The 24,059-nt window shown below is 39.9% G+C and overlaps 1 pseudogene; it reads right to left on the reverse strand.

Annotated features, from left to right (window-relative positions):
- Positions 1–2,244: 2,244 nt before the first annotated feature.
- On the reverse strand, positions 2,245–3,233 carry LOC124105162 (aldo-keto reductase family 1 member B10-like; annotated as a pseudogene).
- Positions 3,234–24,059: the final 20,826 nt, after the last annotated feature.

Consider the following 24,059-nt stretch of genomic DNA (forward strand, 5'->3'; position numbering starts at 1 on the left):
CCCGCACAGAACAATAGTAGAAGAGGAAAAGTTTATTTGGGGGCTCATGGTTTCAGAAGTCTCAATCTGTAGACAGCAGGCTCCATACCTCAGGGCTTAAGGAAATGCTGAACATCATGATAGAAGAGTATGTCAGAGGGAAACAGATCAAAGGATGATCAGGAAGCAGAGAGAGACTCCACTCCCTAGATACAAATATATATCCCAAAGGTACACCTCCAATGACCTACCTCCTCCTGCCTTCAGTTACCACTCAATTAATCCCATTAGGGGGATTAAATCACTGATTGAGTTAAGGCTTTTGTAACCCAATCATTTCTCCTCTGAAACTTCTTGCATTGTCTCCCATGTGAATTTTGGGGGGATGCCTCAGATCCAAACTGTAAGATAAATTTCTCTTTTATCTTAACACCTAATCTATGGATTTTGTTATTGTAGCCTCAACAGACAAACCCAATTAGTGAAAATTTATTTTAAACTATGCTTCATGTCCCTTTTTTCTGCAAGTGAGGAAAACTAGGGCTTATGAAAGTCAGTGTCCAACTCATATTTTGAGGTAAGTTAATAGAAGAGGCAGAGCTAGAGCCCTACACCATCACTCCCAGTTCAGTGTTCTCTCCACTACACTTGGTATAGTGATACAAATGGGAAGTTTCCCTATTAGTAATTTAAGACAAAAGGCAAAAAAAAAAAAAAAAAATCCAGATTTAACTTGTGAAGTTGCCTGTGTGGTGGGAGGTTTAGCAATTGGCTTTTGTAAATGTAATGACTCTGGGCTTTTAAATGGAACTCCTTAAAGGATCAAAGTTCACAAATTATTAGGTTGTAATTGTGACCTTAGGGCTTATTAGCCATTTCAACAATAATTATAGGACCAACTCATCTCATGATCTAATTATCTGATCTGTGTTCTGATCTGACCTGCAAGCCCTCATCACTGTAGGTGAGGGTCGTGAAGACAGCTGAGGCAGGGAGCCAGTTGTTTCTGAGAGATCACACAGCAGCCAACATGTTTACAAACATAGACAAACACAGCTGTCTTCATGATTTGCATTCTCACCACCTTACATTGAAACCATCCAGGAAACCAACATGGTGGCAGTAATATTAGAAATTTATTCCTTCAAAATCGAGCTAACATCTGCATATGATTTCACCTTATTTGAAGTGTCTTTTCATTGTTATTTTTTTCTGTTAATTGGAATGCATATTTATTTCTGATCTATTAAGCTTAAGAAACAAAAATGTAAAATTCTCTTTCAAATTGAACAAACAACACCGTTGATCATTGTTCTTTTTGAAATTCTATTATCCTTTTTAAACTTATTTCTATATATAACTATACCTCTCCCATGATTCTCATCATTTTTGCTTGGATTTCTTTTTTTTTTTTGGTCATGTCTTTGCTGGCATATCGAAATGCTATTGAGCCAGAGGGTACTGACGTCTTTTTGTCCTATGGAGTTTGCTTGGGTAAGTAAAATTGATAACAGCACTCATAATCTGTTTATTCTTAAAACTTTCCCTCATTCCAAACCCATTTTCTACCTATAGTGTCAGTTTTCAGGAATGGCTGAAACAGCAGGCCAATAGCCCAAGATGAACACCTTGAAGCTGTCTTGAACTCTCTGCTATGGGTTGAATTAAGTCTCACTCAAAAGACATGTTAAAATCCTAACTCCTAGTACCTTTAATGTAACTATTGAAACAGAGTATTTTTCAGAAGTAATCAAGCTAACATCAAATCATTAGAGTAGGCTTCAATCCTATAACTGGTGTTTTGTTTTTTTTTTTACTTTCATTATTTTTTTTTATTATTTTTATTTTTGCATCCTCAATGGTAGCAGAGACCCTGTAGTTTAACAAACATTTGTTCAGATCAAATAAGTGGAAGAAATAGTCATTTGCTCATCTGAGTCATACTTCCCTGTATAAGTCTTTCCCTGGTTCAACATATGGATCTAAATAAAACCTTGCTTAGGGGGAGGGAGGAGGAGAAGAAAAGAAGGTTCCGGGAAGGAGCAACTAATGTTGCGTGCATGGACGATTAGAGCATTAAAAAATCCCATTATGTACAATTATAATGCACTAATAAACTTTTTTTAAAAAAAAATTTGCCTAGATTCTGACAAGATCAAGCACAATATAATTTCATATAAATTTAGTTAAAATGGGCCTCAGGGAGAGCAAATTCCACTTCATGAAGAGAAAGAATCCACCAGGTGTCTCATCAGGAGAAGCTCCAGTAATCGGCATTGAAGGGTTAGTCCAGCAAATTAGCCTGGTCAGCCAGGACACAGATCCTCCAGTTTCTGTTGAAGCTGAGTAAGGTCGCCATCTCCTCATCACTCAATTTGAAGTCAAAGACCTGAAAGTTCTCGAGAATACGTTCTGGGGTCACAGACTTGGGGATCAAAATCACATTCCTCTGGATATGGAACCGGATCAGAACCTGGGCCGGGGATTCTTTGTGCCTTGCAGCAATCTCCTTGATCTTAGGGTCCTCCAATAGTGAAGGGTCTTCTGGTTTAGCCCAAGGTCTATCTGGAGAGCCCAGGGGCAGTAGGCTGTGACAGTGATGCCCTTAGAATGGCAATATTGGATCAGTTTCTCCTGGGTGAGGTATGGGTGACACTCCACCTGGTTAGTCACTGGTTCCTATTTGAGTCCAGGCTTATTCAAGATCTTCTCCATCTGGAAGTGGTTGAAGTTGGAAACACCCAGAGCTTTCACCAACCCCTCATCCACCAGCTCCTCCATGACCTCCCAGGCATCCAAGAATGTTTCTTTACCAATGAGGTTGTTGCCTTTATCATCTTTGGGGAATAAGTCCTTCCCAGCCTGAAATCCCAGGGCCAATGAATAAGAGAGACATCCAGATAGTCCAGTTTCAGATCCTTGAGGGTCTTCCCACAGGCTTCCTTCACAAGCTTCCTCTCAAAGAAGGTGCACCACAACTTGCTCACAATAAAGAGGTCCTCCCGCTTCACCACCTTCTCTTGGATCTTCTCTTGGATGGCTTCTCCCACCTCATTCTCATTCTGATAGACGTAGGCACAGTCTATGTGGCGATATCCTGCATCGATGGCCACCTTCACAGCTTCTTTGACTTTGTTCGGGGGAGACTTCCAGGTGCCCAGACCCAAAATGGGCATCTTGGCTTTGGTGCTGAGCTCCAGGAAGGTCGCCATGGTTGGTGCAGAAATGGCTTTGAGAGAGCAAATAGATGTCTGGCGTCCTAAATGGTGTTTTTTGGAAGGGGAATGTTGGGCAGAGATGCCCAGGAAGTAAGCCATCTGATGTCAGAGGCTGAGAGAAGAGTGTTCAGCTGAAGGAGGAAGATGCCAGGGACTGATGGTCACCGGGAGCGAGGAGTAGCTCCAAGTCACAGAGAGAGCACAGCCCTACTGATGCCTTGATTTCAGACTTGTAGACTCCAGAAACAGAAGAAAACGAATCTTTGTTGTTTTAAGCCACCCAGTTTGTGGTCCTTTGCTATAGCAGACTAAGAAAACTCATGCAGTCTCCCTTCTCACAGTTTCTCCTTCTTACATTGAATTGATTTGGTGAAATCTCCTGAAATATACATTTACCTCACTGTGATAAACATCAGGTAAGAATTTTTTGAAGCACCTATTAATTTTAAACTAATTTAAAGCCATTAGATTTACCATTTATCACACAATAGCAAAAGTTTTTTTTTAAAATAATCCAAATGGAAGGAGAGAAATTGGAGTGATTTCACAATTAGTAAAATTCTTTGTTGTTTATAAACATCCCTCCCCCTGTTTTTCCCAGGGCTAATGTACAGATAAGGGAGTAATTGTATCAAGGTAATATTTAGAAATCATATTTCAAATTATTCATGCTGGTTGGATTAGGCATTAAATAACTCACAGGGAGGAGGCTGCAATGCTAAACTCTTAAAACTCCTTTCACATATAAAATTTTCTTTTAGTTGTGAATATAAGATCTTAAGCATTAAGGGAAGTGTAGCTAATTTATAAGCTTTAATGTCTTCTCACTGAGTTGTATAAGTAGATAGTTGTGGATGAAAGGCGCTAAGGAAAACCTAAACTTCAGTTTTAATCTGTTGGTAGCAAATGCTATCAAAATATAAAATTGTAAATTGTAAATACCAAACTAAATTGTAAATTGTAAATACCAAACTAATCTGGAAATGCTACTGCAGGGTTCAGATAATATCCTTAAGGAACTGTATTTGCTTTTATGATAAAACTTGAAACACTGATTAACATAATCTGAATTAGAAGTGTCTATTCTAATGATTAACTCAAACCAGAGGCAATGAATGGATCATCTATTTATTAAAAAATGCATATTGCTACCCACAGATGCCAAGCAGAAAATAAGATTATAAGCTAGACATAAGATGTCCCTACATATTCTGGAAACTATATTCTGATGGTGATCCAAATAAAGCAAAGGTCTGTTAGGAAGGGGTGGATGGCACGAGGAATAGAGCATGTGTAAATTTTGATTGTAGGACTCATGTCACTCTTTAGGGATTCTGCAACTAGAATCCAGAGAATATCCTCCAGATGATGTAGGAGGATGCCAATGGGGAATAGGAAAGTCCTGGAGGTAAATTTGACTCCTTTAAAAATTATACCCAGGATCTGATTTATACTTTCCTTCTTCTAGAAAGGTCATTATGAGATTAATATAAATCATATATTAGATATAAGAGATTATTCCTATCTGGAGAATTTTATTTTAAAAAAAAAAAAAACTCAAAATAGTTGACATTTTTTTTTTCTCAAAAGCTAGATATGAAGAGTTACAAATTTTGGTTAGTTGACCTACTGCCCTTTCTTTCATTGTTGTGTATTTGGACTCAGTTTAATATTCAAATATAGACTGCAGCTAGGCATGGTAGTGTATTCCTGCAATCTCAACCACTCAGAAGGCTGGATGGAGCAGGAGGATCACAAGTTTGAGGCAACACTCAGCAATTTCATGAGATCCTGTTTCAAAATTTTAACCAAGTACTGGGAATAGAGTTTAGAGGTAGAGTGCCCCTTGGTTGTATCCTCAGTACTGAAAAATAAATATAAATAGATAAATAAATAAAATAACAAATACAGGCTGCAAAGTTCATAGAAATCAGAGTAATAATAAATATGCAATTTGCCCAAGAAATGTTATCACTGCCAGGTCACCAGCGGTCCTGTTTTGTGACTCTTTCCCAGCTTTATAGTGATGGTGTCTTGCACAGGTACACCCCTTCCCACCTTCCAAATTTTGGGATATGAATTGTGGTCAGAGGAGTAAGTCACTAACAGAGTGTGGCCATTCTAGTTAACCTTCAATCTACTTAAGAAGTGCAGTTTATTGACTATAAATCTTATATCCATCCAAATCTTCTTGTTCTTTAGAAACAAAGGGATGAAACAAATGAGGAAGAATATATTCTACAGATGTCATACTTTATGCTACCTGTCTGAACTCCAGTTTCAATCTGTAGGTCTTAAGCCAATCTACTGGTCATGCCTCAGGGTCTATGTTAAACAGAGGCTGTGCATACTTGATAGCACTTTCTCACTAAGTTGGGAGAACTTTTGAATTAAACATAGATAAAATTCAACAAAATGAAATTAAGAAATGTGTAATTCAATTTATAGTGAACAACCTTGGGCTGAAAGTAAGGAACAAAAAACAGAAGTAACCAAAGTTATGTTAGCAATCACCTGTAAACATTTTTCTATTCATCTTGCTTATCAATGGGCTTATTTTCTAATTAAGTCAATGCAGCAAAACAGCACTTTTGAATCTGCAGCACAGTATTTATAAAACTAGCTTCTCAAATGGAGAGAAATGAAAGCTTCTATAAAAGCAAGTTGATAATTCAGCAACTACTCCCTAATATGCAACCAGAACACCATAATTCAAACATAGTCAGGTATTATTTGTCATCGTGCATTTATGTCTGACCCAGATTTTACATCATTTACCAGCACTTTCCATGGTTCTTTAGTTTGAATTGATAAACATAAATACAGAATGAAGACAGCTTTTTACTTCTCTTCTCCCATCCTGTCAAACATTCATTTGGAAATAATCATTGCAGAAAAAGTAATCAAGCATGATCTGAAAATTTGAAATCATTCCACAAATCCTCAGAGGTCTTGCATAATTCTTTTAGGGATTGCTTTTAATACTTAGGTAATTAATGATAAGATTTAGTTTTGATATATGTTTTCTAAAATTCAAAACCTACTTGACTGTTAAAAATCTCTCTTGAACCATTTTTTTCCCCTTTCTCATTTCAAGAGGATGTTGAAGGAGAGTAATTCTTTCTAAGTGGATCTGGAGAGAAAAGTGTTGGAAACCTATCAATTTCAAAGTCTCAAACTGTTTCCCAGTGACAGGGTCTTAATGGTACCTTTAACCTAGCCCAGTGGGAACTGACAGACTCCTTGCCTAAATTCTGGCTCCCATTCCCAGATGCTTCTTTTGATTCCCCTAGAATGGCTAGGTAGTCCCTTTGCAGTTCTCTACCCAGAAAGATGCAGTCCAGTAATGCCCACTTCAGTCAGTGTGACAGACTGGCCCTAAACTCATCTATGTCTCCACCAAACAGTCCTATTAGAATGAGTTGGAGATACAAATCTGACTACAAAATTGCATCTCATATGTTTTCTTATTTCCTATCAATTACACTTTAAAGTGATAATGCCATTTAAGCACTTGAAAAGATACCTAATAATGTTGAAAACAATGTGAAAATTATGAACATTTTTAAAATCTAAAACTGATCTGAGACAAGACAAATAGTGATATATTGTGGAAATTGTGTATAAATAGAGGCTTAGGTATATTTTTAAGTCTGATAGGGCTTATAAACTAGTGAATAAGATCCAAGACTAACCAACTTTGATGGATATCAAGAAGTCAAATAAAATATCCAAGATTCAATACAGAGAACTTACTACATAGGTACATATAAATAATATAGAAATATCTCTAATACAAATATAAAATACATTTTTGGAAAATGTATTTTATATAGTTGAGAAATTTTCTACTCAAATTATTCCTACCATTGGTATTTCTATTAAATAGCAATCACTTTCTAACATATGAGTAATAATTTTAATCTATTAATTACACATCATCAGTATACCTATTAGTATAAAACATTTGTTTTGAAACAAATTCTTGTTGACACCAAAACTTTTCATAATTAATTATGGGTTTTGCTAAATTAAAACCAATTTGTTTCAACATTACAACATTACATTTGTATTACAGATTTCCCACAACTATTGGTTAAAAAAATGTGTTTGACTAGAAATGACTGCTTAAAGTAAAATCAGCAAATGAATAGGGAACCCATTTCCCTCCCCACTGCCGCGTCTGGCCAAGGGAGCCGAGTCCTGCGAGGGACGGCGAGGTTAAAAGACACACAGGACACCAAGGTTCTTCATCCAGGAGTCAATAATCTTTATTGCTAACACACCTTTTTTTATACCCCAAGCAGCAGAAGTGGAAAACTACCCAAAAGCAGGAGGGAGGGGGGAGAAATTTAGTTTTAACATCTATTATTGTCAGGTACCGAAACCTCCCTTAACAATAAGTCCATCAGACCAGAAAAGGTCAAGGCATTCCCGTGGGATACATATGTCTCAGACGGACAAGCAGGAACAGAAAAACCGCAAGTTCGCCATGGCCTTGTGAGCTGGCCACACTGGCATGCAGAACAAACTAGTGGAGGTAGGGCTCCAGGGGCCAAGGTGGACCTGTTGCCAACAAGTCCCCCTCTTTTGTTTTTTGCATGCCAGTGGGAATCAAGTAGCCCCTGTCTTAGGTCGTTCACAGCCCTTGCGATGCTTACCCGTCTCTGGGAAGGCCCCGATTCCCTGTCTTAGGTCGCACAGCAAGCGTGAAAGTTGCCCGTCACTGGGTACTACAAGATCAGCTCAAGGTGTTATGACCTATCAAGACATTATTGCGGTAAACGCTTAACCGTCTCCACCCACGGGACCCACGACCTTCACCACCGAATGGCAGATGTGATTGGACCGAGAGATTAGATAGCAAAGATCCTAGTACAGGAAAGCAAGAGGGAGAGGTATGCATAGAGAAAAGATATGGCAGGAGTTCTTCTTTTAAGGAGGACACTCATCTTCGGATAGGTCTGAAGTATATCTCAGAGAGGCGATCATCCATTTTCAAGCGTTGATAGTGAACCTGTATTGGCTTAGAGGCTAAGATATTAATTTGATCCTTAATGAATTGTACTATCTTATTTACAATGCAGGGTCCTATTGCCACTACTAGAAGGAGGCCTAACAATGGTCCCAATAAGGGAAGAAGATAAGGCAAAAATCCATTAAGTCCAGTCCAGAGAGGGTTCTCAAATAATTCCCTCCTCCTTTTTTCTAGGTCTTCTTGGAGTTGTTTAATTTTTGTGCGAACTATGCCAGACTTGTTAGCATAAAAACAGCACCTCTCCCCAAGGGCTAAACAAATTCCCCCTTGATTGGCAGTAAGCAAGTCTAAACCCCGCCTGTTCTGAAGAACTACTTCTGCTAGGGAGTCTATCTGGTCTTGTAAGTCTTTAATGGTTCCCGACAGGGTTTGCACATCATCTATAAGCTGTTGAGATAGGCGGCGGTAAGAATGTATAGCCGTACCCAATCCTGCCGTGCCTGTACCCACAGCAGCGGTTATTCCAAGGCCAACAAGGAGTGGTAAGGCCTGAACAGCTCTCTTGTGTCTTCTAACTAAGATGTCTAAGCTAGGAATGGGTAGGGGTTCATCTCCTGAGATAATTGTGATATCAGGAAGCAGTAATGCCAGAACGCAACCACCAGTCCAATTTGCTGGAAGCCTGGGAAAAGCTAAATTTCCACCACACATAAAAACTGTACCATTAGGGGGACAAATGGGCGGAGTAGGTGAGGAGTAATTCTTTACTAATGAGCAGTTTCCAAAGGAAGAGACTCCAACATCAACATCATAGGTATTATTTTGCATCATGCCTAGAAGGCATGACATAAAACCACCTAGAGGCTGCACCTTAAAGGGTAGCCCAGATTGACATGTGTTGTCATCATCAATGGTATAATTGATGGGAACCGCCAATGGCATGACTGCACCTGCCGTCATGCAGAGCCAGCAATCACCAGCAAGGGTAGGGTTGGAACTGTTAAGTAAAGAAAAGGTAGTTTCTAGGATATCTAATGTATTGGCATCTAAATCAGGAAACTGGGATTTGGGCAATATCAAGGGGTGGTATGTAGGCTTAGGGATCTCCGGCTTTAAAAGCTTAATCACCTGAAGGTGTTTGATAGCATCAGTGGGTCCCCCTCCATCAGAGACTCCGATGGGGGCCTGCATGGGCCAGCAGGAGGGTTTACCCACGACGCCCTCACATCCCGCCTCCGTTAACCGAGTCGTGATGCCTTCCCTTCCCCGGTCACCAAGAAAAGGAATATAATTATAAGTGGTCCCCCATTCTCCATGGGTGTTAGTTAGGATGGCCTCAAAATACTCTTTTCCTTGATTATTAACACAAATTGAGGCCGATGTATAACAGGAGATGTGCATCCCCGGGGTGTAACGACAAGTGGCGGAACAGCTTCCAAGAGTCTTGGTCGGATTAGGGACAACAAGTCCGGGCTTATTAACACATACCCATTTTGGTTGCTTAAATCCTCTGATGTTTTCATTGAGTTCAGCCGCCATATAGGCTACTTTAGTCCCGCAATCAATGCTCTGGATATAACCAGAGGGGGCCGAGTGCCGGGGCCCTCCCTTACACTCACAATGGGCTCCAAAAAGATATTCATGAATATTCCCAGGTGGGGGGCCAAGCCCTCCTTCAGCAAACCTGTCCAGAAGGAATGCCACAAGCGGGGTCCAGCTCATGAGGTGTGTCTCGGCACTCACTTGAAGGGGTGAGAACAACAGCGGCAGGATCAGCCATCTTGGGAACTTCATTTTGTCTTGAATTTTCATTCACTGGTTTGGTGCAGCACTCCGGGATCCAAATGGGCTTCTCAGTTCCTGGGGGAAAAACACATACAGCTCCCCTCACTCTAGCTAAGAGTGGAGCCGGGGGTTGCCACTTTCCGGTGGATAAATCTTTCCACCTTATTTGAGCATCTTGTACAGTGGGAGGGGAAAAGTGGCGTTGTGCAGCCGTGCGCCCTCCAGTGTCAGTGAGTAAAAAATTTAAAGTAAATAGGGTTATGCTTAGAAGTGCTTGTGGTCCCTGACAATTCCGGTATATCTCCCCCTCTTTTGTTTTTTGTAAATAAGTTTTTAAATGTTGATGGGCTCGTTCCACAATAGCTTGTCCCTGTGGATTATAAGGGATTCCAGTCTTATGATTAATTTTCCATTGGGTGCAAAACCGTTGAACCGCCTGGCTTACATATGCGGGACCATTATCGGTTTTGAGGCATCGTGGGGTGCCCATGGAGGAAAAGGCTTTTAGAAGATGACTGATTACGTCCTTAGCCTTCTCTCCAGTATGTAAGGTGGCAAAAATGAAGCCAGAATATGTGTCAGTGGAAACATGTATAAAGGAGAGCTTACCAAAGCTAGGGAAGTGTGTAACATCAGTTTGCCAGACATCATTAGGTTGTAGTCCTCTTGGATTAACCCCAAGGGAAGGAGAATGAATAAATGGTGCACAGGTTGGACATAATGAGACAATCTGTAAAGCTTGGTCTCGTGAACATCCTGTGTGGAAGCGTAAAGACTGTGCATTTAAATGAAATTTGTTATGGAATTGTAAGGCCTTATCATATTTGGTCGTCACACAGGAAAGGCCAACAGCATGAGTAGCAGCGTCTGCTTTTGCGTTGCCCTCTGACAAAGGTCCAGGGAGCCCTGAATGGCTTCGGATGTGGCCAATGTATAAAGGATCTCGTCTAGCCCAAATGAGAAGCTGGACTACCTGTAGTTGTTCTGTGATGGTGGATTGCTTTCCAATATATGATGTTGTTTCTATGACTAGAGCCAGATTGGCTACATACAAGCTGTCAGTATATACATTAAGAGGAATAGAACTATAGACTTTGAGAGCTATGATTAAAGCTTCAACTTCTGCCTTTTGGGCCGACTGACCTGACACAGGTTGTCGGAGAATTTGAGATCCATCAAAAACGACGGCAAATCCATTTTTGGCCCCATCTGTATATACAGTTTGGGCCTTTGGAATAGGTTCCCTTTTCATAATCTTTGGGAAGATAATGGGACACCTTTTAAAGCCCTCCAAAAGTCTGTGTTTAGGGAAGTGATTATCAATCTGACCCTTGAAGCTGCACAGGAAAAGACACCAAAGGTCATGTTCTTGTTGTAACTTGTGTATCATATCTTGAGTGTAAGGTTGAATAAGTATGTCAAAGGTTTTTTCAAACAATGCATCACCCAAATATTTAGCCTTCCAAATTAAGTTAATAACTAGCTCATAAAAGGGAGTCAATACCCGGGGGTTAGAAGCCGGTAAGTGGACCCAATAAATGGGACCCGTTTGCCAGAACACTTCTGTGGGAGTAATTTTAGAAGGTAGAACTATAAATGACAAGGGCAGAGAATAATCTATCTGCGTAATCTGCATGTCCTGCAGAGCCTCTTTTATTAGCCTCAGTGCTCGTAAGGCTTCTGGTGTAGGTACTCTACACGACGTAGGAGAAGGATCTCCTCGCAAGAGGTCATACAGGGGTTTGAGCTCTCCAGTTGGAATATGAAAGGACGGGTGCAGCCACTGTATTTCTCCGAGGAATGTCTGCCACTGATGTAAAGTTTTGAGCTGATTTATCTGGAACTGGGGTCTCTGGGGAAAGATTCCTATGTTATTAATGATGTATCCCAAATAATTGTAAGGGTGTTGAAACTGCACCTTTTCAGGTGCTATGACCAGCCCTGCCCCTTTTAGAAGGGATTGGAGGACTTCATAAGATTGAAGAAGCCTTTCTTTCTTGGGCCCTGCCAGTAAGATGTCATCCATATAATGAATGAGGTAGAGCTGTGGGAACTGCTGTCGAAAGGGTCGTAAAACCTCAGTTACAAAATATTGGCACATTGTAGGACTATTAGTCATCCCTTGAGGTAGGACGGTCCATTCATACCGTTGGTAAGGTTCCCTAAAGTTTGTGGAAGGCAAGGAAAAAGCGAAACGCTTTCGGTCTCGTGGGTCTAAGGGGATAGAGAAGAAACAATCTTTTAAATCTATGACAATAAGATGCCAATCCTTTGGGATCGCAGTAGGAAAGGGTAGCCCTGGTTGTAAGGGTCCCATGGGTTGCATAGTTTTATTAATAGCTCGTAGGTCCTGAAGAAGTCTCCACTTCCCAGACCCCTTTTGTATAACAAAAATAGGGGTATTCCAAGGGGAGGTAGAGGGCACCACGTGTCCTAACTCAAGCTGGTCTTGAACTAAAAGGGAAGCGGCCTGTAATTTGTCCTTAGTTAGGGGCCACTGTTCTACCCACACAGGGTCATCTGATAACCAAGTAATGGACAGTGGAGGTGGCCGCACTTCAGTGGCCCCTAGGATAAATTTCCCAGTCCTCTCCAGTCTCTTCCCCGCCGGGTAACCTGTTCTGCTGGATCCACGGGTGATATTCTGCCCTCATGTCTCTTTCCTAGTCCCCTTCCAGGGATCCATCCCATGTCTAGCATTGCATCATTAACAAAGTCATTATTTCCTTTCAAAGTCTGGGTAGTGAGAATAGCCCCCATTTGATGAAGCAAGTCCCTCCCCCAAAGGTTCGTGGGGAGTCCAGTCACTACATAAGGCTGGAAATGGCCACTATGTCCTTCGCCATCTCTCCATTTCAAAAAGGAGGCACTTCTTTTTGGTCGGGTCTGTCCTATCCCCTGTAATATGGCCGAGGGACTCTGGAGGGGCCAGGCAGGTGGCCATTGTTTTTCAGAAATGACAGAGACATCCGCCCCCGTATCTAGTATTCCCTTGAAAGCCTTGTCCTGTATCTCAATGGTCAGGTTGGAACGTGAATCCAAATGAGCTACCCAAAAGGCCTGGGGAGTTCCAGTGGAGCCAAAGCTGCCGTCGCCCCGGGACCCACGGAGGGTGTGCCCAGGAATGGAAGCTAAAGGTAGCAACAGCAATTGAGCTATACGCTCCCTGGGGGGAAGAATAACAATTCCTTGGGTAGCTTCTACTATTATTTTTATTTCTCCCTGATAATCAGCATCAACAACCCCCGTAAGAATCTTCAAGCCCCACTGAGTTGCGCTACCTCGTCCCAACACTAGTCCCACCGTCCTCTCTGGCAGGGGTCCAAAAACCCCAGTAGGCAGCGTCTGAGGTCCCATTTGGGGAGTTAATACCGCTCGGGAGGTGGAACTGAGGTCCAGTCCTGCGCTTCCTGGTGTTCCCCTGGGGAGTTCCCAGATAGAAAGGGGTTGGTCAGTGGGAGGCGGCGGAGACGCCCACTCCCTGGGGCACTGTTCTGTCCCTGCACTGCCCCGTACACTTTGGCTTCCGGGGCCCGGGGCGGGCCCCTGCTCCCGTTTCCCGACGGTATTGGGTTACCCTGGATGTCAAATTTTGACCTGCACTCACTGCTCCAATGATTTCCTTTATGACATCTAGGACAAATTTTAGGCATCCCTCTGCCAGCACCCTCGCTCCTTTCCGGGCAGTTTCTCCTTATATGTCCCTCTTTTCCACATTTAAAACACCCCTTAGAGCGGGTTCCCCTGTTATCAGCTTTTTGCATTCCAGTCTTAAGGGCAGCAGCCAAAACCTGACCAGTAATATGAGGCCCATCTATATCTTTGCATGCTTGAATCATGTAATCTATACTTTTGGCCCGGGAGGACTTAATAGCATTTTGGCAGTAAGTGTTAGCGTTTTCATATGCCAGTTGTCTAATAAGTGGCATAGCCTGTTCCAGATTAGGGAATATTTTTCCAGCAGCCTGCATTAGGCGGGCTATAAAGTCTGAATAAGGTTCAGAGGGTCCTTGAGAGATCTTGGAAATTTTTGCTTCAGTCTTAGAAACGGGCAGGGCTTTCCAGGCATGGACTGCAGCTGAGGCTATTTGAGCATAAACACCTGGGTCGTAATTAATTTGTTGGCCTATGGTGGCATACTGCCCAGTTCCTGTTAACATTTCGGCATTTCGCCGTTGATGGCCCGCATTCAGGTTAATCTGAGCCAGCTCGCGGCACCTTTCATGATATTCACTTTTCCACAATAAGAAATCCCCTCCAGATAACACAGCCCTGCAAAGTTGCTGCCAATCATTAGGTATCAGTTGACTGGCTGAGAAAGACTCGAAGAGGGTCAATGTGAAAGGGGCATGAGGTCCATAATTAATGACCGCCTCCTTAAGCTGTTTTATGTCCTTGAAGGCTAGGGGGACATGGGCTCTGGCCGGCTGTCCATCAGCATCGGCGTTTTCAATCATTGGAAAAACTTGAGCCACTCTAGAACCCCAGTGGACCCCCGCCCGTCTAGTAGGGGCGTCCTCATTCCAATCAGGATTATAGGGAGGAGGTGCGACAATTGAGGGGGCCCTAGGCACCCTCACATTTGCCCTTTTAAGGCGATGTTCTAGTTCCTCTATCTCCCTTTCTAATCCCTCCTCTTCCTCAGAGAGAGAACTGAGGTCCTCAGGATCCTTTTTGGGCTTAGAAATCTGGAGGCGTTTCCTACCCTCCGAGCCCGAGTCCTCAAGAGGACCCTCATCCTTTAAGGATTCTGCCATTTGCTCTTCCTGCACCTGATTAAGGGCCTGTTCACATTCAGCAAGCTGATCCTTGATCTTTACTTTATCTGTTAATAAAGCATCCTTTACCAACCTCCATAAGGAAAAGGTGGCAACTGGGACACTGTCCGAGCCCCGGTCCTTCAATAATTTCTGAAGGTCATGTCTCACCAGGTCCCAGTCACTATTATTAAGAAATCCTCCTGTCAGAAACCAAGGACAAGCCTGGGCAATAATTTCAACGAATTCGGTTGCAGTCTTAGTTTTTATTCCTGTTCCTTGTGTATTTAACAGCTCTTTCAGTTCGTTGGCCAGACGAACCTTCGCTGTTGAGTTACCCATGGTATGTACCCTGTCTCTTTAAAATATCTTTAAACCAATCCTCCCCCTTCTTTCTTAGAAGGTGAGCCCCGTCCGCTTACCCCTGCTTTCCGGATCTCGGTGGGAACCTCCAATTGCCGCGTCCGGCCAAGGGAGCCGAGTCCGGCGAGGGACGGCGAGGTTAAAAGACACACAGGACACCAAGGTTCTTCATCCAGGAGTCAATAATCTTTATTGCTAACACACCTTTTTTTATACCCCAAGCAGCAGAAGTGGAAAACTACCCAAAAGCAGGAGGGAGGGGGGAGAAATTTAGTTTTAACATCTATTATTGTCAGGTACTGAAACCTCCCTTAACAATAAGTCCATCAGACCAGAAAAGGTCAAGGCATTCCCGTGGGATACATATGTCTCAGATGGACAAGCAGGAACAGAAAAACCGCAAGTTCACCATGGCCTTGTGAGCTGGCCACACTGGCATGCAGAACAAACTAGTGGAGGTAGGGCTCCAGGGGCCAAGGTGGACCTGTTGCCAACACCCCCCAAGTTTAAAAATACTGTACCTGTCTTTGAAGGAAACAAATTTTAAATCTGACCCAAGTCAAGCCTGACCGACATCATTTTGTACTTCTCTTTATAAGTGACAGAAAAGATATTTCACAACCATATTTTATTTTTTGGTCTTTAAAGTCAACCTACAGAGATGGATGTTCTACAGTTCCTCTGCCTTGGAAGTTCATTCTTGTGGTCTGTGTCTTTTCTTCTTAGAAATGAGGTTTAAAAAATGATTTCCACCAGTATTTCTATAAGTGCAGGCAAATGAAAGATTCCTAGGACTAAATCTTTATTATACTTTATGACTTATTTTCTTTCATAGAACATAAAAATCATGGTTTTACTGAAAGTTTAAATAAGAATCCTTCCTTTAAGCTAAAGTGCCACATTGGAAATAATGCAAATAAAGGGGTTTAAAATAACATTCTTGTGAGAAGGAGAGAGTTATCTCTTAGCAAAAGAGACTGAAGAAATTGTTGCCATTTTTATGGTGTACAGTGCACACTCATATATAGAACATCTGTTATAACATCAATTAACTTCATTGCTTATAGTCACTGAATTTCAGATCATAGAGAGAACCTTAGAATCATCTTGTACAACTTTCTGCATACCCTAAGTGAAATAGCAAAAGCCCAGCAAAGAGAAAGACTGGCTCCAGTCTCTCCTACTTGCACTGCAGCACAGATTTGTGCCCTAGATCACAGTAGAAGCTGTTGTGATGGGCATCCACTGAGCATCAGTCTCATCTCAGTGAACTGAACAGGCATAAGGCATGCCTTTTCACTTGTTATTTATTAAATGAGAAATTTATCTCATTTAAGTATCTGTACATCCTTCAGAATAATAAATTTCAGTTTTCATTTAAAAAGCTTATGAAAACATACAAAATAATATTTTTCTAAGTCTTTTTAGATCAGTTTACCTCTTTCATTTCCACTTTCTAAATCTAGACTATTCTTGTCAAAACTGGATTATCTCAATGGTGTTACCGAGATCCTGCTTACCTAGTCTATTTATTTTAACCTATCCCACACACCACAACCAGGTTAAAGTTCATGAAAATTTCTTGCATGAACACTCTCTCTTGCCATAAATAAATCCTTCCCATTGCTTTCTAAATAAAATAAAAAAAATTCCTGTCTCAAGTAGAAAGCTCTCTACCACCTGGTATGACCTCTATTTGTTACTTCATGTCCTACTGTTCACCCATGTATTAGACTAGACTCTCTGATTTATTCTCTCTCCATCATCTCTTGCTCATTTATTCATTCCTAGGACTCAGTTTTACTTATCTGAAATTCATCTCCCCCTTCACTGATGCAAGGTCATATACTTTCATGCTCTTTTTGAAGTTCATGTCTCCCTGGCTCTTCCTCAGGTCCTGCCAATGGATAAGCCCTTCTGAGCTTCTATTTTCCCAGGTGCCTTTCAAACAAACAACAGTATTTATTGCGTGTAATGTTTATAAAATGCATAAGTCCAGGTTCAATTATAGAAATTCTGATTCAGTAAATCAGAAGTCTACATTTTAACAGAAACCACAGTTGATTCATAGTCAGGTGTACCTGTGACTATGCTTTTAGAAACATCATGTAGCAGTTAATATCTGGTTCACTTATTTGAGTCTCAATCACACTCATTTGCAGTTTCAAAATTTCTTATTTCCTTTTCTCATTGACCCAACAAGATTACCAATTCATTGAAAATAGGACATGTACTTTTTTTTTTATCCTACTCTGTACTTGTATATACTTAGACCTGGTGTCTGATAGAATGGACTAAATTATCTAAATAATGTTTATGTAAATTATCTTACATTACTTTATATATTTATTTATGTATTTAATATATGCACCATCCCATAGAATGTAAGCTTCAAAACAGTAGGACTATATATTGTTCTTATCTGAATCCAACAATACCTAAAATATAAGATTTTAGCTAAATATGTTGTGTTTGAATACATAAGTGAATGAACATCTTTCTTGTTTTAATTATTATACTTTTTAGTGACATTTTGAAAATGATAGCAATAAGAACTATCTATATTATTTTGTCCCAGTTATTTTTTTGCTTCCATCCTTATTTTGAAAGATGTTCTTTCACTTAAAATGGATCACATCATGAACTAAGATGTGTCATTCAGATCATTCTTCAGAATGAAGGATTTTTTCCCCAGATGCTAAAATATGCTGTCAGATGTCACTACTCTTTGAGAGCTGCCTTGGTTCTCAAAGAAAATTGCTTCACTCAACTTCATATTTCCTCACAGAGGTTTGCATACACAGCCTTGTTGACAAAGGAGTAAAAACATCTCCTTGTCCCACCTCAATACAACTTGAATGGACCATTACATTTCTAGAACATTCTGTTGTATATATTTAGGCATTTGTTAGGACTTTATTCCCAGTCAATTTCTCCCTGTTTCTGATCACATTTTCTTTTCAGCCTTTCTCTCTTTCTGTATACTACATTCTATCTCAAAGTTTGTTTTCTGGGCAAAATTACTTGTTATGCTGATAAGGTCAGAGAAACCACACACTGAATGGGATTTTGAAGTTGGATAACCTGCCCCTGGCAGGTAATGAAATTAAAGATCCCATAATTGGTTAGGGGAGCACAGATAGACCCTGAGCATAAGGTAACAACATAGTCATTAAGACTTTCATCCCTGGCAAATTGGGTAGCATGCTGTGAAAGGCAATGTAGTAGCTAGTGCAATGCATTAGGTGTTTGAGAATTATAAGGAATATAGTGACTCTCCAAGGACATTGGAACTTGACTGTTTCCACTAAATTCTATAAACCTTTGGGGGAAAGAGCAAGCTAAGAGATTGTGAAGATTAATTGGTAATAAAAGCTAAATGTGAAAGTAGAGGGCCTCCTTGGTAATATATAAAGTTGCTCTAATCTTACATAGAAAGAGGGCACAGAGAGCTCAGGACCAGGCCTAGAATTGAATTATAAGCATAGCAGAGCTCTAAAATAAGGTGAAATTCCCAACCAAAGTGCATTCTGTGCAAAAGTAGAATCTTTCTGGGAAAGAATATGACATATCTATCTGGAATGAGGATAATTCTCTGGATGATACATTTAAAAATCTTGAATCTCCAAATCTCACTGAACCACTCAGCTTGAGGAAGTGGCCTATTAGCATTTTTATTTTTTATTTTTGGCTCTGTTGGGGATTAAACCCAGGGGTTCATGCATGCTAGGCAAACACTCTACAACTGAGCCACATTCCCATCCCCCAATAAGTTTCTTAAAGGTTATTAATTTCCCATTGAAGCAAAATGCAGAGACCTCTTCATTAAAAGACAACACATGTTCTTCTTTAAGTATTATCTCTCTTCTTCCTTCTATCTCCTGTCTAAATGATTTGGGCAAAAATTTACAACAACCCAGGTGGGGATACACTAGGCCTACTGCTATGGTTTGGATGAGATTTTTATCCTCCTCCTCCCAAACTCTTTTGTTAATGCAGGAATATGCAGAGGTAAAGTGACTGAACTCTTAGGGCTGTAACTTAATCAGCCCAACCTATTTTGAATGGCTTGGTGATAACTGTAGGCTGGTAGGATATGACTGGAGAAGCTGAGTCACTAGGTTAGTGCCCTGGAAAGGAGCATCTTCCCTGCATGCACTCCCCCCTCCCCCACTGTCCCCCTCCCTTTCTGGATCACACCATGAGCTCAACAGTTTTCTCCCACTGGTTATTTCCCCCATAATGTGTTGTTAGACATTGGGCCTGGAGCAATGGAGTTGGCCATCTATGGACTGAGACCTCTAAAACTGTGAGCCCCAAATAAAATTTCCTTCTCTAAGTTGTTTTTGTCAGGTATTTTGGTCATAATGACTAAAAGCTAACTAAAATGCCTACTAAGGGAAAATGGGGTTATACCTTAAAGGAACTCTAGGACTTTAACAACATTTAACAGCAGGAAATGGTAGAGTATGCTGGGGCTGGCTCAAGGGGGAGGATATAGCATAAAGTTGGATAGTATGGACACTGTGAATACTATTTTACAAAAATACAGGATTAATTACTCTGGCAAGAACCCTGGAAAATGATGTGAACACACTTTACACACACACACACACACACACACACACTTCATAAGATATATCAAGTATTCAGTATATGTTATATGAATTTGTTGTGGGATAGAGCTGATATTTTAATTAAAAGTCACAATGACTTACTCAGTTTCTTTCGCAGAGACAGGTTTTAGACCTCAAATCTTTTGAGTGAAGTAGAGTCAGGGTCACCTCAGGAGAAAAGCCTATAAAGTTATAGCAAATGGACATACCTTTGATGTCCAGTCCTTTTACAAGGGTATATACTTAGGGAAGTACAGTAGGGAAAGAGGATAGTCAAACATTTCAAGAAATTTTGGACACAAATCTGAGATAATTTTATACTCAGAGACTTGAAGAATATCATGGCTCCTCTTCTCGTTGGCAGTATCATATGAGATAGACAATTAATGGATTCCTGGGCCAGGCTTAGTTCACAATGGTCTCAACAGTTTAATGACTCCCTCAGTCATTATATCTAGAGTCACTGAATGTATAATGGTTTTTATCTGCTATCTGGCTTTATCTCATATATTGGGTTCCTGGAATAGGAACTATCAAGTTCAAGTGGAAATCTCTGAAACTGCTTTCCCCATATACCTAGACAAAATAATAAGTAAAGTATAATATCTCATTCCTGAGGAAAGAAGAAATTAGAATCACCCTTAAACACCTAAAAGGTATAATGGTGGTGGTCATCATTATATCTTTGTTTAATGAAAAAGTATTTTCCTTATAAAACAAAGCAAAACAGAATAGATATTGGAAGAAATTGTAGATTACTGTGAATTCAGAAATATTTGTAGCCTCAGTTATTGCTATTGTGCCAGATGTGGTATATTTGCTAGAATAGATTAACATGGTTTTAGAAACTTGGTAAGTGGCCATCAATTTTGATCTGGAGAATGCTGTCCTTTGTATCTTTATCAGAACAAAAGGAAAAGAAAACAGAATACATTTATTGTTTTTCTCAAGGGCTATGGTAACTGTTCTGTCTTTCATCATAACATATTTTGAAGAAATCCAGGCAGTCCTGACAGCTCCCAGAATGTCATATTGAACCACTATTATACAAATGGCATTATTCTAATTGGACTGGATGAGCATGAAGTGACTAGCATGATGTAAATCCTGGTAAACCACGTGTACTTCATAGTATGAAAAACAAATCCTATGAAGATTCAGGGACCTGTCATGTTAATAAAAAATTTAAAGGTCCAACATGCTAAGGCATTGTTTCAAAAATAAAGGGTAAACTATTGTATTTTTTGCACCTCACCATGAAGAATGAATGGCTGATAGGCCTGTAGGCAGCATATTTCACATCGGAATGTACTTAATGATCTGAAAGGCTGGTGGCTTTGCATAGGTTCCAGAGCAGGAAATAGATCTGCAATAATCCAAGTGCAAGCAACATTACTGCTTGAGTTGTTATCCTATGAGGCAGAAGACCCTGTGGTATTAGAGATATCAGTGGCTGGAAAGGATGCCATATGGACTGCACGACATGTTCCAGTGAGACAATCTCATGCAGACCCCAGGGGTTCTGAAGCAAGGCCATCACCGCTGCAGTGGAGATTTATAGCCATTGAGAAACATCTGTGCTGATGCGACCTGGTATCTGGGCCTGGTTTTATCCACTAAATTCCTTCATCTTAGCTCCCCTTGCACCAAGAGAAGAAAGATGCTCCTACAACCTACAAGAAATCTGAGTAACAGAAAGGGCAGATTGTGATTGCTATGATATTGATGTGAGGGTTTGCCCAGATCTCTTTTTAAGAATGAAGCTCTTATTTCCATGACCATTGGAACTAATATCATAAATTAGCTCTCAACTCTTAGCTTTTGTGGGGATCTCCTCAGTAGAAGAAAGCTGCAGAGCCAAGTCATACCTCTTTTCAGGGTCTGCCTGCATCCAGTATTTAATCACTTTGAGAACACACACGTCCTGCTTCCTAATTCTAATCTGAAAAAAATCTCTTAAACACAAGATGATTACCTAAGTTATCCTGTGTAGGACCGAGGTCTTGGCTGGGGATGCGTAGTAATTCAATTACGCTGTTTTGTCTCCTCTCCCTCCCTTCCCTAGGTGTTAATTTTAATCAAGAGTACTCCCTAATAAACATCCTGCATGCTGATCTTTATCTCACGGTCTGCTTCCTAAGAAACTACCCCTGAAAAAGTTGCTTATCCTTGCTTGGTTGACACATATTGAGCTAATAACATAAATGACTTTCCCATTGGTTGAAATAGAAAAGCAAGAGACAGTAAGTCCCTTATTCCTATTTTCTCTCTGCTTTCTTCTTCTTAATTTATAAGTTTCAAGACTATCAATTACTTTTTTCCCTGAATCAAATTGCTTATCTTACCTGAAAATTTAAATAGAGGAACTTTTATAAACATATATCAATGTCTATATTTAAATAATTTCTATCTTTATGACTCTCATATAGATATAAATATATTCATATGTATATGTTCATTGATTAGATATTGGATATATTCCTTTACATAATATGAATTTTATGTATAAAATATCTGAGGTTGATAAAGACATAGTTTCCAAGAAATTCCTAAGTGATTTTGTGTTACTCTGGGTAAGCCATATATTTTTATGAACATTTAAAAATTTATATATTTCTGTCGTGACAAACTTGAGTAATTTTTCCCTCCCAGAGTTTTGGAGTGAAAATATTGAGGGAGTATAACCTGATTATCCATAGTAATAATATAGGCAAATATGATTCATGGCTTCTGGTCTAAGTCACTGACCTAATAATATTTGTTTTTCTCTTCTTTCTGAGATCATACTGAAATATACTTCATCTATTTTTAGGAGAATATAATAATAAGATCCCATATTTGAAAAACAACAAAGATAAGAATGTAGATATTTGGGTATCTAGAGACTGGCAGAGAAAATAGAACAGATTAGGGTCTGGGTCTCTAGCTCAATGGTAGAATGCTTACCCAGCATGCATGGAGCCCTAAGGTTAATTTGCAGCACCATGGAAAAAAAAAATCAGAGCAGATTAAATTCCAGAGCCATATTCTACTCACGTACACTTATACAGTGTTTAAGTTGCCCAAGTTTCCAGTGAGGACCTGGAGACAGCAGCCCAAGATATACTTGCGAGTAGTTTTGCCAAATGATTCCTAAAGGAGTACCAAATAAAGCTAACAAATTCAAAGAGCAGAAGTGGGCCTTGGGGCTATCAGTAAAAATCATTAAGTAATTGAATCTGAAATAGCTTAGAGTAAACCCTTCCTTTCTCCCACAGCCAAACAAAGTGTCTGACGAGAAGATTTTGCCCTTGGTATTACCCTGGGATGAATTAAAAGAAGTCTACTCTTCCTGGGGAGGATGTGAGTTCCTAAGAGAGAAGCCCTAGGCACATGGGATAAGTCCTGACTGACTCTGTGGCTGAGATTAGGAAAATTAGAAAGTCACAATATCTCCCTGAGGAAACCTTACTTCCAAAGTCAAATCATTATTTTGGCAACAGTGTGAGTCTCTAGGCTCCTTGGCTATATTATTAATCAATTTAGTCATTCAATTAAATATGAATGGGAAATCAAAATCAACCAGAGTTAAGGACAATCAATAGTATGACTGATAGCAGTAATAAAATTGCATAAAAAACAAATCATTAGAAAAGAGATAATGAATATAATGTAATCAATATTGTATATTAGTCTATATGATTATATATTAATATACCATATAATATATTATAACTAATATAAATATATAATCAATTTATTTGGAGATTTAAAAATGATATGCATCTTAAAAATAAATCAGGCTGTCATAATAAAGAAATCAAAGAGCAGTAAAATATTCTTGAACATTAAAATATAATTTTTTGAAAACAAACCTATGGATTTCTGATTGATAAATAGACAGCTGAAAATCAATTAGGCAATCTAGAATAAAAGAAGTTTCCTGGACTACTTATTTAAAAAATAAAGTGGAAGAAAGTACTATATACAGGAAAAGTTACAATACCTGGAGAAGAGGATTGATGGAGGAAAAAATCTTGAAGAATAGAAAAATTTTGAAAATGAACAATAATATAAATGTTCATGTTGAAAAGATCAAAAGATCCATGAAAATAATGGAAGAATTACAAAAAGGCATATATCTGCTTACTCTCTGTAATGTGTCTCCATATCAAACTCAAATTCCCCAATGCACCTGATCTCAGCAAGGCTTCTTGAAGTAACACAGTATCTCAACAGTGCTGAACAAATGTTTGTTGAATCCTGGGTAAGTAAATGACTTTCCAAATTGAGCCAAATCCATTAAAATATGAAGTCCTGGTCATGCAGAAGACAATGAAGAAGGGTAGAAACAGCTGTAGAGGTACTCTACCAAATTCCACAC

This window comes from Marmota monax, unplaced genomic scaffold (genome assembly GCF_021218885.2).
Source record: "Marmota monax isolate L192 unplaced genomic scaffold, Marmota_monax_Labrador192_F-V1.1 WCK01_AAM20220418_F8-fsc00129, whole genome shotgun sequence".
NCBI lineage: Eukaryota > Metazoa > Chordata > Mammalia > Rodentia > Sciuridae > Marmota > Marmota monax.